Genomic DNA, 212 nt, shown 5'->3' on the forward strand with positions numbered 1-212 from the left:
ACCAGGCTGGTTCTAGCATATTCTGACATCTCTTAGTGTATATAATAATCATGTGTTCTACAGTGATGTTCTTGTAAGACTTTTTATTTGTACAAATTTCCTATTAAAAAAGTATTAATTGTGAAATTTTATAAAGCATAGACCAGTAAAAGGAAAACTATAGCCACACACAGTCAAAACACCATAAGATAAGCCTCATTTATTATGTGATG

The sequence above is a fragment of the Propithecus coquereli genome, unplaced genomic scaffold (assembly GCF_000956105.1).
Source record: "Propithecus coquereli isolate 6110/MARCELLA unplaced genomic scaffold, Pcoq_1.0 Scaffold137, whole genome shotgun sequence".
Taxonomy (NCBI): Eukaryota; Metazoa; Chordata; class Mammalia; order Primates; family Indriidae; genus Propithecus; species Propithecus coquereli.